A 16,716-nucleotide genomic window follows, 5' to 3' on the forward strand; every position below is an offset into this window, starting at 1 on the left:
CATGAGGTGCCATGTTGAACTTCCAGTGACCAGTATGAGAGAGTGAGAGCGATAACATCAAATTTAACACACCTGCTTCCCATTCACACCTGATCCTTATAACACTAACGAGTCACATGACAACGGGGGGGGGGGGCTAATTGGCCCACCCAATTTGGTTATTTTCACTTAGGGGTGTACTCACTTTTGTTGCCAGCGGTTTAGACATTAATGGCTGTGTGTTGAGTTATTTTGAGGGGTCAGCAAATTTACACTGTTATACAAACTGTACACTCACTACTTTACATTGTTGCAAAGTGTAATTTCTTCAGTGTTGTCACATGAATGTGAGATACTGTATATGATATAAGTAATATATATTATTACTTTCACTGTTTCACAGTATAAATGAACCCCTTATAGTAGTGATTATTTGCTCTTTTTGTACTATAAAGGGCAAATTTTATTTTTTTTTTAATCCCATTATGACATGTGATACAAAAAAAAGCCTGCTTCTGCTACTAAACGTCTTAGGCCTGGTTCACACCTATGCGTTTATTGGTGCTTTTTGCAGAAACACACTACAGTTCATTTAACATGGTTTCCTATGGGACACGTTCACATCTATGTTTTTTTCAGCCGCAGCATATTTGTAAAGGGTCAAGGACTTTTTTCAATGCAAAACGGTGCTTCAATGGAGAAGCTGCAGAAAAGCATGTAGTGCGTAAGCATAACAAAATTAAAATCGCAGCAAAATCACATGTGCTAAAACGCAAAATGCACAGCAAAAACGGATCAAAAGCAAATTGCATAGGTGTGAACCTAGCTTTATGCTGGCCATACACACATCGATTTTCGGATGAGAATATTTATTACGAAAAATCTTTGTACATTCGCTGAATGAAAAAATGTCCTTTGAAAATTTCACTTGCATTTAACATTCAGTTTTAAAATCAATGTACTTTCTGAACGAAAAACACATACACTGTCTGAAAATTCCTTTGATCAAGAAGTTTTCTATTCTGCTTCTTCGAATTTTCCCATCACTGTGGTCGAAAACGAACGTTGATTTGACCCCACTAACAATTAGAAAAATAACGAACGTTCTTAAAATGAAATTGTTTTTGAAGGAAGACATTGTTTTTGTATGGCCAGCATAAGTGACAGCAGGCGCAGGTAGCTTTTATCAAGCCACCTGGCTATGACAAGGGAGTCTGTCATACATAATATTAATTACAGTTCTGTCTGAAAATCCGCAAAACAGTCTTTAATTTTTTAATTTTTTTTCTAAATAAAAAATGTGATCTCTGAGTCTGATGATATTTACCAGATTCAGCCTCTCATAGTATATACAGTATATGTCTTCTGTCTGATATTTTCAGAGTGTATTAGAGATTTTGCTCCCTAACCATATAATTGGTTATTTATATTTATCACTGCATATAGATATTTAAAGTGTTTTTTAAGTCTAATATTTGATTCACTGCCAGCCCCTCTATTAGAGGCTGGCATACCACACTATGCAAGTCCTTTGTAAAAACAAGCGTTCTAAATACATCTTTAGAGCTGTCTTCAGGCCGGTCACCTGACTCGCGACCGCTTTACAGCTCCGATACATTGCTTCTGCGGAAGGGGCCGTGATCTCCCTCTGATGTCAGCTGGGGAGATCACATGACCTCCAGCAGAAGCAATGTATCGGAGCTGTAAAGTGGCAGCGAATCCTGTGACCGGCCTGAAGAGAGCTCTAAAGAGGTATTTAGAACGCGCGTTTTTACAAAGGACTTGCATAATGTGATATGCCAACCTCTAATAGAGGGGCTGGCAGTGACCAATGAAGGGTTTTATTTTTAATAGTAGCGGCGGGGGGGGGGGCGGAGACAGACACAGAAAGGGTGCTGACAGGCAGGAAGGAGGGGGTGAGGGGGAGAGAGGAGAACAGAGAAAACAGCTACGTATGACGGAGAGAAGTACTCTGACCACGCTGATCAGGGCGGAGCAGCGCTGGTTATCGTGGTCAGTATAGAGAGGGCATACAGGAAGTGGCAAGTTCAGGGAAATTTTTTACAGTTTAGAGAGGGGCAGATTACACGGCACAAGCACTATGCTGTGTAATCTGCTTTAAGGGACCAGAATCTGAATTATTATTTTTTTGGGTTAACAAACACTTTAAGAATAGGCTGCCTTTTATTTTAAACTTTACACATTAACTAAATTATACACCACACTTTTTTTAAGGTTATTTGATTAATCGATTAATTGAAAACAATAATTGGCCAACTAATCATTTATGAAAATAACCATTAGTTGCAGCCCTATAGCTGTGCAAATGCTGAGATCCCCATTTTAGTATAAAACTGTGTTGGGGATTTTCAGTACATTATATAGCACAATGATTAAAGTGGTTGTAAAGGCTGAAGTTTTTTTACCTTCATGCATTCTATGCATGAAAGTAAAAAAACCTTCAGTATGAAGCTCCCCCCTCAGCCCCCCAATACGTACCTAAACCCGATCTTGATCCAGCGATGTGCACAAGAGCTGAGGCTCTCCTGGGTTTCTTCCTCCTCATTGGCTGAGATGCAGCAGCAGGAGCCATTGGCTCCTGCTGCTGTCAAGCACAGCCAGTGAGGCGAGAGCAGGGGGCAGGATCTGAGCCGTGCTCTGTGTCTTAGGCTTCATGTACACTAGCCTATACTGGCAGCGCCTAAACTTAAGTTTAGGAGATTTTGGCGTTTTTTTTCCTAAACTCAACTCCATAAACGTCTATGGGGGTTATTTACGAAAGGCAAATCCACTTTGCACTACAAGTGCACTTGGAAGTGCAGTCGCTGTAAATCTGAGGGGTAGATCTGAAATGAGGGGAAGCTCTGCTGATTTTATCATTCAATCATGTGCAAGCTAAAATGCTGTTTTTTATTTTCCTTGCATGTCCCCCTCGGATTTACAGTGATTGCACTTGCAAATGCACTTCTAGTGCAAAGTGGATTTGCCTTTCGTAAATAACCCCCAGAGAGGCAGCTCGGGAGTGAGCAAGCAACTTGCTATGGGGGCACTCGACAAGGGGGAAGGGCCCAGAGAGCTGCTGTAATACCATTGCACAGGTAAGTATGACAGGTTTATTATTTTTTATTTTCACTTTAAACCCCTAATGTTATACTTACCTGCTGTGAGCAATAGTTTTTTCCCGATCTTCATTTTCTTCTTTACAATCATTTTAAACCCATGCAACATATCTACATAATAAAAGTGTAGATATTGCTGACTAACAAAACTTTTCATTAAGACACAAGCCGTTGTGGCCTACACAGATATAAAACTAAAAGTAACCTCTTGCTTCCTGTAAAATCAGTCACACTGCATGCATCTGCAATAACTTTATTTATCTGATTCATTTAGCAAAGAGCGTGTTCAACGTTCAGTAATGAAAAACAAGACTTAACATCCCCCTGATCTGCAGTAAACTGAAACGTGACTTAAGGCCCATACACACGACCCGAAAATCGTACAAAAAATACAGCTTTCAAAGATATCCTACGATAATCGGATCATTAGTACAGAGCTTTTGATAGCCGATCACGACAGTTCATCCGATATTATCCAATCGGACAAACATTAAAATTATTCTCGTACGATACCAGATTGTGCGATTTTCGATTTTCGTTTAATCAGTACAGTTGACATCCGAAAATACACATGACATCACTTCCGATTTTTTATTCTGTCGTACGAGAATTTTCGTAACTTTTGTAAGCTCTTCAGGTTCGATATACGACTAGCATGCATAAAAAAACCAAAAAACAGATGATCCGCGGTCCAATCTTTGGATCGTGTGTACGAGGCATTACTGGATACTAAATATGATTGTGATTGCTTGATAAATCTGTCTTATTTCAGTCAATTTTATACTGCTGTTAAAATTCACAAAGCTTTATAGCGTTCATAAAACCAACCCCTGACCCAGAGGGAGCTATTACTGTAATGTGACCCATGAAGAATATACAAACTCCATGTAGATGGTGATCCTGAGGGCAAATGAACCGAGGAAAGTCACTCTTTAAGGAAAGTGTTCCCCACAAAGCAGCAGAGCTGTATATGATGATAATTTACCGTTGACATTTTTCATTATAGAGATGGCAAAACATTTTGGGTCAGGACAGGAATACACTGAAGACCACCCGCAGGGCCTAATGTTGTGATCAGGCTTATATGCAAAATGGAAACTAAATGATATCTGCCATTTAAGAAATGATCGGCATAAAGAGAAATGATTCTAACAGCTGTGACTGAGTCTTACAGTGACGTGACCATCCAAGACATATGACAAAAGCCCCCAACATACCTGATTAGTAAAGGTCAGCAGGGAAGACGGATATTATAGTGAGGAGCTATCACGCTGCAGACATGAAGGCCTTCACATTGCTCTGTAAAGCACGAGCAACCAAAGCACACAACACAGCTTCCTGAACCCAGCGACAGCTCACTTTCACTTTCTCTTCCCAGCACAGCCGTTGCTCCATAGGAAAGCTTTGTTCAAATTAGAAGCTGCACTGAAACAAATGACCCATGCAATCAGAAAAGCAAACTCCACCTTAAACTGAAATTTCAATTCTATACAAATTAAGAAAGCTAAAGAGTTACTTTACTCCTTCGGTTTTAATTTTAATATTACCTGATCTGTTGGTGTGATATGAAATAACATACTCACCCTCCCAGCGAATCCATCACGGTCTCATTGTTATCCATCGAAAAGCCATTGCACCGCTTTTTCTTTTGCGTCTAATGCCCCCCGTACACATAATCCAAAAATCGGACGGCAGATCGTCCGTTTTTTTTTTTTGCATGCTAGTCGTATATCAAACCCGAACAGTTTACTAAAGTTACTAAAATTCTCGTCTAACAGAATAAAAAAATCGGAAGTGATGTAATGTGTTGTACTGTATTTGTATTGTATTTTCAGACGACAACTGTACTGATTGAAATGAAAATTGTACGATCTGGTACTGTACGAGAAAAATTTTAGTGTTTTGGCAGATCAGATAATAATTGGATGAACTGTCGTGATCGGCTCTTGATAGCTCTGTACCAACGATCCGCTTATCGTACAATCACGTTGAAAGCGGTATTTTTTAGACATGTGTAATTCCTTTTGTTCCGAATTTGCTTTTTAACGAATTCCGACAATTTAGTTAATTCCGAAATATCCGAATTAACGAAAACCCGTTTAACCTCTTCGCGCCCGCGCTATAGCCGATAGACGGCTGCATCGCAGACGCTAATTGCCGGGACGCCGTCCCTGGACGTCCTCCTGTTTACTTCCGCAATGCGCGCTCCCGCGGGCCCGCATCAGGGAAGTTCTGTGCTGGCCGTGTCCCTTGGACACAGCCAGTCACAGATCGCTTAAAACAGCCAATCATAGCGGCCGTTTTCAGCGCGATCGGTGGTGCCAATGAGAGTAAACATATGAGATCATCTCTCATCGCCGGCTCTCCCTCCTCACACAGAGACAGCGTGTGAGGAGGGAGAGCGAACCGCTGCGGCGGTAAGTAAAAAAAAAAAACTAAAAAAAAGTGTCCCCACTGCCAACTGTCCCTGCCATCTGTCCCTACTGTCATGTTCCTGCCGTCTGTCCCCACTGTCATGTCGCTGCCATCTGTCCCCACTGTCATCTGTCCCCACTGTCATGTCCCTGCCATCTATCCCCACTGTCATGTCCCTAGTGCCACGTATAAGTGTCATCTGTCCTCAGTGCCACATATTAGTGCCACGTGCCATCTGTCATCAGTGTCATGTGTCATCAGTGCCACTATCAGTGCCATCTGTCATCAGTGTCATCAGTGCCACGTATCAGTGCCATCTGTCATCAGTGTCATCAGTGTCACGTATTAGTGCCATCTGTCATCAGTGCCACGTATTAGTGCCATCTGTCATCAGTGCTACGTATTAGTGCCATCTGTCATCAGTGCCACGTGTCATCAGTGCCACATATTAGTTCCATCTGTCATCAGTGTCACGTGTCATCAGTGCCACGTATTAGTGCCATCTGTCATCAGTGCCACGTATTAGTGCCATCTGTCATCAGTGCCACATCAGTGTCAGTGCCACGTATCAGTGCCATCTGTCATCAGTGCCACATCAGTGCCACGTATCAGTGCCATCTGTCATCAGTGCCACGTCAGTGTCACATGTCATTGTCCTGGTTCTCTAGGGCCTTCAAAAATGTAATATGTAGTCAACAAGTTAGATGTGTAATTTATGCTCCTAGAACACCTGATGATGCTCCCTGCATGTTGGGCCTCTTTATGTGGTCAGGCTGTGAAAAAGTCCCACACATGTGGTATTGTAATACTCAGGAGTAGCAGAATGTATTTTGGGGTGTTATTTGTATTATATACATGCGTTGTGAGAGAAATAACCTATTACAATTACAATTTTGTGGGGGGGGGGGGAAATCTTCATTTTGCAAAGAATTGTGGGAAAAAATGACAACATCAAAAAGCTCACCATGCATCTTACTAAAAACCCTGGAATGTCTACTTTCAAAATAGGGGTCATTTGGGGGGGATTTGTACTTTCCTGACTTGTTCGGGTCGCAAGAAATGAGGCCAGTACATCAGGTGTGATCAATTTTTTATGATTTGCACCATAGTTTGTAGACTCTAACTTTCACAAAGACCAAATAATATCCACTAATTTGGGTTATTTTTACCAAAGATATGTAGCAGTATAAATTGTGGTCACAATTTATGAAGAAAAATCACTAATTTGCAAAATTTTATCACAGAAACTAAGAAAAATGCGTTTTGTTTTTTTTCAAAATTTTCGGTCTTTTTTCATTTATAGCGCAAAAAATAAAAAACCCAGAGGTGATCAAATACCACCAAAAGAAAGCTCTATTTGTATGAAAAAAAGGACAAAAAATGTATTTGGGTACAGTATTACATGACTGAGTAATTGTCATTCAAAGTGTGAAAGCGCTGAAAGCTGAAAATTTGTCTGGGCAGGAGGGGGGTTTAAGTGCCCAGTTGTCAAGTGGTTAAAGAATTTTTCACAATATTCGTAAGTTCGAAAACTCATAAATTTGTAAACTTGGAAATTCAAAATCCCTGAAAATTCAAAAATCCGAAGTTACGAATTATCCAAAATAACGAATGCCGTATCTAAATGAATGGAACGTAACAAATTAATAATAATAAATAATAATAATAACTTATTATTATTATTTATTATTAATTAATTCTGTTCCATTTGTTTAGATGTGGCATTCGTTATTTCAGATAATTCGGAACTTCTGATAAATTCATAGTTACATAGTTACACAGTAAGTGAGGTTGAAAAAAGACACAAGTCCAACCAATGTGTGTGATTATGTCAGTGATTATATTCATATTCGTTACGTTCACTAAAAAGCCAAATTTCAAATGAAATTTCAATACCTATAAATTTAATAGTTAGTTATTATTAGTTAGTTAGTTAGTTAGTTATTCTTTCAAATTTTCTTTCTTATTTTCGGATTTTCGATTTTTAGAATTTATGAATTTAAGAATTTACTAATTTAAGAATTGACAAATTTACAAATGTACTAATTTACAAAAATTGCGATCATAATGAATGACCCGAAAAACAAACAAAAAAAAGGAATGAAATGAAAATAAAAACAAACGCATTTTTCGGCAGTGCACATGTCTAGTATGTTTCGTCCGATTTTCGGAGCGTGTGTACAGGCCATTAGCAGCCAGCTTCCTGATGATGCTGCACTGCATTGTTGGACAGGTGTCATTCTGGCCTAGGCCAGAAAGGCGGAAGCACTGCTTGTGTTAGGCCCCTTTCACACGTGTTGATCCGACCCGTGAACATCCGCTGCTCAGCGGGGATCTCTCCATTTTCCCGAGCTGAGCTGGCGGATGACAGGGCGGGACCCGCACACTGTGCAGGGACCGCCCTGTCAGATCTCCGCTCTCCCTATGGGGGGATCGGAGGAACACGGACCATCTGTCCACGTTCCTCCGATCCGCTCTGCAGATGGTTAGAAAAATAGGATTTTCTTCCGTCTGCAGAATCGGACAATAGCGGGGCCGGATGATATCGGGTGTTAGCGGATGTACATCTGCTGACACCCGCTATCCCATAGGAATGCATGTATGTCCGTATTTCATCCGAAAACGGATGGATGAAATACGGACATATGGTCCGCATGTGTGAAAGGGGCCTTACGCTAATTAAAGGATCCCTCCCAAAAACAAACTTGCCTCTTTGCAATTTTCTGAAAGGAGGTGGGGGGAGCCAGATTAACAGAATCAATTCCTCTTTAGGCTAGTACGTGTGGCTGCAAGCAAGGATCAGTAGATTCTTGCTGGTGGTTGTAAACACAGCCTGCACACACTGTTTGCAGCCAGTTGCTGTTCGCATATAAATACTCACCCAAGCAGTTACATACCAATAACGACCTTGGACACAGCCAGCGTACATCCAGAGTCGCTGTTTCTGCTGAGTTTTGGCTGCACACAAACTGCTCGCAGGATGGACAATTTGTATGCAGTCACAGCACAGTGTTGCTGCATCCAGAGGCAGTATGCAGCAAACTAGGCAGGGATAAATGAGCCTGTGCAGAGAGAGGAGGGGGGTGCTTGAGGGGTGACATGCTCCATCTAATGCCACACACTCATCCCCATCCTGCAAAAATATGGTGCCTTCTTGTAGCTGTACAGGTGCTACCACTGGGGATGAGGGGAGGAAACTCACCAGCAGATGGCGGACTGTGGGAATTCACCAACAACACCATGCCAAGGTCAGGGGAGTACAATTCAGGAAGCAGGGAACTTGTGCTGAAGGTGGTTTTGTCATGGATGGGGGGGGGGGGATTATATTGGGAGGAGGGAGGATTTTTTGTTTGGGAGGAACTCTGTACTGTGCTTACATTTGGCCTCCACACTCTGTGTGTTATGTATTATTGACCCGGAGCAAAGCCTTAGGTGTCATTAAACCGCACCCCTTTAAGTCACTCCCACTGTTAACACAATCTGGCCACGCCCAACATTTGGTGTAGCATGCTTCGCATGCTGCTGTTATCCCCACCCCCTGCTCCACCCCTGTCCCACCTCCAATAAAATTGTCAGCAGGGTGTCCCCGTACTTCATTTTGAAAATCTGGTCACCTTACCATCTGGCTGATAAGGGGAAAGTAGTCCCTGAAAAACATTTGAAGACCTGACCGGCAGAAATGAGAGGAGTCTGAGATTGCAGCAGCAAGCAATTAAGACCCCCTTCACAGTGGCAGTGCCCGGCCGTCAGCTGCACTGCCGTGCTTTTCTGCCACTAGCGGGGCACTTTTTACCAAAAGAAAAATGGTAAAAAGTCCAGCTTTTTTAGCGCTTTCAAAGTGCTTTTCAGGTGCTTTGGTAGCGCTGCCCATTCATTTCCATGGGCAGGATGTTTTGGGAGCGTTATTTACAGCGCTCCCAAACTGCCCCAAAAATGCTGCTTGCAGGACTTTTCGGAATGTCCCACAAGCGCACCGCTCCAGTGTGAAAAGACACACTGCAATAAATGGGAGGCGGTTATCAGAGGCTATTTCTAGCGCTAAAGTGCCTGAAAACCGCCTCAGTGTGAAAGTGTCTAGGGAGTCTTCTCACCAGTGACACCTGAGGCAGATCCTTGGATATCAACAGCCAGAGCCCAGCCATTAGACACAGCACGGGGATGAAAACTCTGGACAAGTCCAGCTCTTCACTGTAAGGCCCCTTTCACACTGGGGCGGTGGGGGGGCGTCGGCGGAAAAACAGCGCTATTTTTAGCGCTGTTTTTCCGTCATTTTTGCGGCTGTATTCGGCCGCTAGCGGTGCGGTTTTAACCCCCGCTGGCGGCCGAAAAAGGGTTAAAACCGCTCGTACAGCGCGGCTATAGCCGCGCTGTCCCATTGATTTCAATGGGCAGGAGCGGTTTAGGAGCGGTGAACACACCGCTCCTTCACCGCTCCAAAGATGCGGCTCGCAGGACTTTTTTTACCGTCCTGCCAGCGCACCGCTTCAGTGTGAAAGCCCTCGGGCTTTCACACTGAACAAACAGCGGAGGCTGTTTAGGGGCGGTTTGCAGACGGTATTTTTAGCGCAATAACGCCTGCAAACCGCCCCAGTGTGAAAGGGGCCTAAGTGTCTCTAAAGCGGCTCTGACGTTTTTTTTACCTTTAAGCATGGGATAGTAGGCATCATGCAAATACACAAACATGCATAGAAAATAAATAAATAGACAACACATCAATCTAAGTATAATAAGATTTCTTTATTCTATTATTTCTTGGATACAATTGGCCACGGCCTGATTTATTGTTTTTTTTTCTCTTATTTAATACCAAATTAATTTTTATTTATAACATCAAATCCATTCTCATAAAACATATTCTCAACCAAACTTTTATTTAACAATAAACCATACTCAACCCAGCCACTAAGACTCGAGCTGACTCAGCATTTATCATCAAATCTTTTCCTTAAATCTCCCCTTTGATTGTTCACCAAAGGGAGCCACCACATAAATCGGCCGCGACGGGGGAGGGGGGGGATTAGGGCGGGGAGCTCTTTGCGCTGTAATCTCTCTGGTGCCTGGCAAACTCCTGACTGAAAGTCTCCCTTAAATAGGCTATAAGAGACCTTCTAGAATATTCTAAAAGGTCATATGACCTTTACTGACCAATCCTAACTGACCTCTTGACCTTCCAGAACCTTCTAAAACACCTGACTTAAATTGACCAATCATTATCTAATTAGCTAACCTTCTAGAATCTCCTATGATACCTGACCTTAACTGACCAATCCCTAATAGTCTATTAACTTTCTATAACCCTTTGAATCACCTGACCCTAAATAGCCTATCAAATTTAACATTACCCGAGAGACATTTAATTAATTCCTAAATGCTGATGCCACAATCCCATGAGGAAAGGATGGCCAAATATGGCCTCCCCTTTATTTCCCCATTCTCTGCAGCTCCCCCCTCCTTCCCCTCCTTTATACTTACCTGAGCCCAATCGCAATCCAGCAATGTACACAAGAGCAGTTGCTCTCCTGGCTCTCTCCCTCCTCATTGGCTCAGACACAGCAGTGGGAGCCACTGGCCACTGGCCACTGACTCTCACAGCTGTTAATCACAGCCAGTAAGGAGGGAGCAGGGGCAGGGCCGAGTCCCGTCCATGGACACACAGAGCCGACTCAGGAGCGAGCCTGCGCGAGTGCCCCCATAGTAAGCTGCTTGCTATTGTGGGCAGTCGTGGGGGGGCAGAGCCAGTAGCACCGGTGGGGGACACGAGAAGAGGAACTATTGCACACAGCAGGTAAGTATATCATTAGGGATTTAAAGAGTAACACCTCTTTTGTTGAGAAGAAAACACCCTCCTCTAGGTGATCTATGTACATCACAAGGATTTCAACAACCTTTGTTTCAGATTTCTACTTTTTGTTATTCTGAAGGATTAGCTGTTTGTTTGTCTGTGTCCATGTGCTAAGTGAATCTGTATGGGAGTGTTTTTATAATTAACAATCAGCTGCAACAATCAGAGAAAAAGGTACTCTTACCCAAAGTAGTGGACCCAGCTCACCGTTCGGTGGTGGATCTGTCAGGCATGGAACCGGAGACATGGAGTCAAGCTCCCAGGATGAACCATACGATCCCCTCCTCTGTAGGCCGATGGAAATCCAAAACGCCAGTGATTGTGGAGATAGATAAAACTCCCCAACAGTAGGCAGTGGTAACTCTTTGCAGACGAAACGCGTAGGATTACGCCGGCCCAAGCCACCTCATACTGCGCTGCTTTTAGTGTTCAATTGAACTGTTTTTATTTGATATTTGTTCACTTGGATATTTTTTACTTTAATAAATGCCATCATTTGGATTTATGCTATATGGAGGCTTTTTCTTTTTTTTATGCCTTGAATATAATACCTGCATCTGGAGGAGACATTTTTGGAGAGCTGTGTTTACCACTGCCTACTATTGGGTAGTTTTATCTATCGCCACTGGCATTTTGGATTGCCATCGGCCTACAGAGGAGGGGATCGTATGGTTCATCCTGGGAGCTTGACTCCATGTCTCCGGTTCCATGCCTGACAGATCCACCACCGTATGGTGAGCTGGGTCCACTACTTTGGGTAAGAGTACCTTTTTCTTTCCCCCATTCCTGGAAGGTGAAGGCACTCCCGAGTGTATTTATCAACTGTTCAACACATCTACCTAAGAGACTGTCAGACATCTGTAGCAACAGTGTGTTTTCACTTGTCACTGTTTAACTCTGATGCCTCATGGACTATCACATGTTTGCTCTCACTCACATTTGGAATTAGTATTGTGTTTGTCTTTTTATTACATGCCTATGGATACACATGGGTTTGTTTCTCATCTATATATGATAGTTGTTTTCATTAACAGGTCACTATTATTGCAAATTCAGTGTTACCACATTCATGTTTTGATGTATAATTTAGATCACACGTGGGTTTATTTCATTGAGCATTTGTATATGATACTGTGTTTCTATCCAGTCACCATATCACATCACCTTTGTTAATAATTTTTATTATAGTCTTGCGACTTCCTTGCGACTCACTATCGCATGAGGTCCTTTACATTTACTCACGGTGTGATTCTTATATGTTGTGCTCTTCAATATGAGAGACGGATCACTATATCTTTTGATTACATAGCCCCTTTTTTAACCACTTGACAATTGGGCACTTAAACCCCCCTCCTGCCCAGACCAATTTTCAGCTTTCAGCGCTCTCACACTTTGAATGACAATTACTCAGTCATGTAATACTGTACCCAAATGAATTTTTTGTCCTTTTTTTATACAAATAGAGCTTTCTTTTGGTGGTATTTGATCACCTCTGGGTTTTTTTATTTTTGAAAAAAACCCGAAAATTTTGGATAAAAAAACACATTTTCCTTTCTTAAAATTTTGCAAATTATTAATTTTGCTTCATAAATTGTGGCCACAATTTATACTGCTACATATCTTTGGTAAAAATAACCCAAATTAGTGGATATTATTTGGTCTTTGTGAAAGTTAGAGAGTCTACAAGCTGTGGTGCAAATCATAAAAAATTGATCACACTTGATGTACTGGTGGCCTATCTCATTTCTTGCGACCCGAACAAGTCAGGAAAGTACAAATATCCCCCAAATGACCCCTTTTTTGAAAGTAGTCAATCCAAGGTATTTAGTAAGATGCATGGTGAGCTTTTCGATGTTGTCATTTTTTCCCACAATTCTTTGCAAAATGAACATTTGTTTTTTTTTTTCCCCACAAATTTGTCATTGTAATAAGTTATTTCTCTCACATGGCATGTGTATACCACAAATGACACACCAAAATACATTCTGCTACTTCTCCTGAGTATTACAACACCACATGTGTGAGACTTTTTCACAGCCTAGCCACATAGAGAGGCCCAACATGCAGGGAGCACCATCAGGTGTTCTAGGAGCATAAATTACACATGTAACTTGTTGACTACCTATTACACTTTTGAAGGGCCTAGAGCACCAGGACAATGACACGTGACACTGACGTGGCACTGATGACAGATGGCACTGATAAGTGGCACTGATGACACGCGACACTGATGACAGATGGCACTAATACGTGGCACTGGTGACACTGATGACAGATGGCACTAATATGTGGCACTGATGACAGATGGCACTAATACGTGGCACTGATGACAGATGGCACTAATACGTGACACTGCTGGAACGTGACACTGATGACAGATGGCACTGACAGATGGCACTAATACATGGCACTGATAACAGATGACACTAATACGTGGCACTGATGACAGATGGCACTAATACGTGGCACTGATGACAGATGGCACTGATACATGGCACTGATGACACGTGACACTGATAACAGATGGCACGTGACAATGACAGGTGGTACTGATGACAGATGGCACTGATACGTGGCACTGGGGACAGATGGCACTGACAGATGGCAGTGGGGACAGATTGCAGTGTGGTCACTTTATTTTCCGTTTTTTTTTTTTTTTTGACACTCAGCTGCAGCCATACGCTCTCTCTCCTCACACGATGTCTCTGTGTGAGGAGGGAGAGCCGGCGATGAGAGATGATCTCATATGTTTACATATGAGATCATCTCTCATTGGAAGCTCCGATCGTGCTGTAAACGGCCGCTGTGATTGGCCATTTACAGCGATCTGTGACTGGTTGTGTCCAAGGGACACGGCCAGCACAGAATTTCCCCGATGCGCGCCCGCGGGAGCGCGCATTGCGGAAGTAAACAGGAGGACTACCAGGGACGCCCTCCCGGCAATTGGCGTCTGCGCTGTAGCCGTCTTTCGGCTATAGCGCGGGCGCAAAGTGGTTAAGGTTTGCTACGTTCACTTACTTTCAGCTCCACACTTTTTATTTACACATTTGTTCACAATCAAAACCAAGAATATGTAGAAGAATACATATCGGCCTAAACTGAGGAAATTTTTTTTTATTTATTTTTGGGGGATATTTATTATAGCAAAAAGTAAAAAATAATGCGTTTTTTTCTAAATCATCGCTTTTTTTTTGTTTATAGTGCAATAAATAAAAACCGCAGAAGTAATCAAATGCCACCAAAAGAAAGCTCTATTTGTGAGAAAAAAAGGACATCAATTTTGTTTGGGTGCAACGTCGCAAGATCGCGCAATTGTCAGTTAAAGCGACGCAGTGCTGAATCGCAAAAAGTGCTCTGGTCAGGAAGGGGGTAAAATCTTCCAGGGCTGAAGTGGTTAATAACTATTGCACTGTGATGTTTTGCTCTCTTTTTCGCTCCTTGTCCCATTCCTTACAACAAAAAAGGCCCACTGGAAATTGCCCCTTTATGTTCATAACACTGGGTACAATGAAGCACAGTGCCAAAAGATCTTAAAGAGGATATTCACTGCATCTGAGCACCACAAAGCAAACACACTATTTAATTCATTTTTAATATTTAAAGCAAACTCCCCCATCCATCCATGTCTGCATTATTTATTTTGCTGAGAAATACCCCCCGCCCCCTATCATTTCTGGCTGTGGCCATCTTGAGTAAGGGCAAATGATTAATGTAGCATTTACTTCTTGAAATCCATTTGCCCTTAGCTCACGCATGTGTTCTGTCAGATTAGACAACCCAACAGTTTTCATAAAAGAAGTGACATTCCATCACGGCCATCTTGGTACACCCTGCACTCAACCACACTAAGGCTACAGTCTGAAGTCGCCAAGCGGACATCTTTTTACACCCATCGAAGTCTTGCATTTCACACTTTTTTAGTTTAGTAAATTGAGTTTATATCATGAAATACAGTATTTAGAACTCCTTAACACTGTTTTGATGTTGAATTTTAAAAGCAGCGGCAAGCCTGCTGATTGTACACGTTTGCTAATCTGACAGAAGACCGCTGCTTTTATAATTCAACATCAAAGCAGTGTCACAGACTTCTACATACTGTATTTCATGATATAAGCTCAGTTTACTGGTAAAAAAAAGTGTGAAATGCAAGACTTCGGTGGGTGTAAAAAGATGTCCGCTTAGCGACTTCAGACTGTAGGCTTACTGCGGCCGAGCGCGGGGTGTAACAAGATGGCCGTGAAGGAACGTCAGAAGAATTGATGGGTCGCCTAATCTGATGGAACACATGAATGCAGGAGGGTGTGCTTAGCTGAGAAAACCCCTCCTCTTCTCCTCCCCTCCTGGGATGTATGACATCATTTGCCTAGACAAGAAACCAGAAAGTAACTGAAGAAATGTAAAAAAAAAAAAAAAAAAAAAAAGTTTAAAACAAGTTTATATGATCATACTTTCCCTATCTATTTATGAATACTAACAGCATGAGGATTAACAAATAATCAATGTTGATTGGGAAAGTAAAGTTCCACTGTAACATTAAAAAGAAACAGACATGAATTCAAACACATTTATAGTCTTCTCTGCACTAAATTTTCAATGCCAATAGTACCCTTTCTAATGTGATCATTAGCAATTGCATGAGCACCTCCTTGTGGCCAACTAGAATATAACATATTGCATACATTGGGGTGGAATATTAGATCTGGTGTGCTTTTATTTATTTAGCTAAAAAAACAATTCATCCACTAAGTTTGCTGGCATATTGGGAGAGAACCTCCCCTGTATAATATTCCACTAGCTTATTATATCTGTAATGCAATTTCATTGTTTATTGCATGACTTTTGCTTTACCCCTCAGTTTTGTTATATTCTTAAATAAATATCTACATATATACATCTATATCCTGCATATGAAATGACATGCAGGACATTGGATAATATGTAGTAATGACAGAACAATCAGAGTGTTAGATCAGTTTGAATGTCTTCCCTAAACAGCTGTCACAGCTGTCTTCCGTGTCACAATTCCCTGATTGTGCCTCTCTAGTGTTGTTGCTTAGATATGTCGGAGTTCCCCCATCCACAGTATGAGGAGCTCTGGAGTACACATAACAGCTTGCCCCCCCCACCCCCCCCCGTCATGACCGTTGCTAAACTGCATTGCGTTACTTTAACTGACAATTGTGCGGTCGTGAGTCGCTGTACCCAAATAATATTTATGTCCTTTTTTTCCCCCACAAATAGAGCTTTCTTCAGGTGGTATTTGATCACCACTGCGTTTTTATTTTTTGCATTATAAAACAAAAAAAAAAAAAAGGCCGACAATTTAAAAAAACAAACAAAAAAAAAACAAAAAAATAAATA

General features: G+C 41.9%; 1 protein-coding gene across 1 annotated transcript in view; it reads right to left on the minus strand.

The window, feature by feature from the left end:
- The window catches only part of ERAP1 (endoplasmic reticulum aminopeptidase 1), a 127,214-nt gene that overhangs the window by 52,985 nt on the left and 57,513 nt on the right, over window positions 1–16,716 (minus strand). Inside the window, exon 2 of the mRNA XM_073624558.1 lies at window positions 4,316–4,523. The gene's annotated coding sequence lies outside the window, so the exon portion shown is untranslated. The remainder of the gene's footprint in view (window positions 1–4,315; window positions 4,524–16,716) is intronic.

Source organism: Aquarana catesbeiana, linkage group LG01 (genome assembly GCF_042186555.1).
Source record: "Aquarana catesbeiana isolate 2022-GZ linkage group LG01, ASM4218655v1, whole genome shotgun sequence".
Taxonomy (NCBI): domain Eukaryota; kingdom Metazoa; phylum Chordata; class Amphibia; order Anura; family Ranidae; genus Aquarana; species Aquarana catesbeiana.